The following is a 1,096-nucleotide window of genomic DNA, read 5'->3' on the forward strand; positions in this document are numbered from 1 at the left end:
GCTGGCCGCCGCCATGGCCCTCCTCGAGGTCAGCCTCGCCCACGTGCATTCCGCCCACGCCGCTACGCCCGCGGCGCCGCCCCAGGCCCCGCGGCCCCTCGTGACGCCCGAGACGCAGTTCTTCCCTCACGAGTTCCTGCGGGCGTGCAGCATACGGGTGCTAGCGAGGCAGGAGGCGGCGCCGCTGGTGGTGCAGCGGTACTTGCGGCTGGTGGGCGGCCTGGCGTGGGCGTGTGGCGAGGTCCCGGGGGGCGCCGTGCCCGACACACACGTGGATACCCTGCTGGCGTGCCTCAGCGGCCAGGACGACAGCACGCTGCTGCAGTGTCTGCTGGAGGCGCTGCGGCCCCTGCGGGGCGGCGCCGTGCCCCAGGCGGTGCGCGGCGTGTGCCTGGCGGTGCGCGACGCAGCGGTGAGCACCGTGCGGGTGGCGTGGGCGCGGCAGCAGCCTGACGAGGCTCTGGACGAAGAGCGGCCGCTGCTGGGCGCGGCGCGGCAAGTGCAGGCGCTGGCGGCGCTGGCCGACACGCACGGGGCGTCGCCCTGCCTGGAGGAGGCCGTGCAGGAGGCCTACGGCAAGGTGCGCGCCGCCTTCATCGCCTACCTGCGGCGGGCGGCGGCGCGGCTGCGGGACCCGCACAGCCGCCGCTACGTTCTGCTAAAGAACTTGCTGCTGCTGGGGCCCTACCAGGAGGCGGAGGCACACCTCGGCCTGCACGACGACCCCCACACGCCCGAGACGCCCTAAAACGCATGCATCCCCGCAGCCTTTCCGAGTCACCGAGTGTATTCTGGCCGCCCTACACACCGCACCACGCCCCGGCACCCGACACAGCCAGGGCGGTAATCTACGCACCCGGACACACACCCACGCCCTTGACACGCCCTTACCACCGCCCACGCCCTGCATAAAGCAACCCACGCCCCGCAACGCCTTGCCGTTACTCCCCCGCACACTCACACCCTCGCCTCCCTTGCCCACGCCTGCAGGACCCCTTACACGCCAGGCAACACCCCCGCAGGTAAACTCGGCTCACCTGTGCACACCGAGAACTAATTAACCTGAAGACTCTCCGAACTTTCCTGACTTTGCTTC

Source organism: Eriocheir sinensis, chromosome 21, assembly GCF_024679095.1.
Source record: "Eriocheir sinensis breed Jianghai 21 chromosome 21, ASM2467909v1, whole genome shotgun sequence".
In the NCBI taxonomy this organism is placed as follows: Eukaryota; Metazoa; Arthropoda; class Malacostraca; order Decapoda; family Varunidae; genus Eriocheir; species Eriocheir sinensis.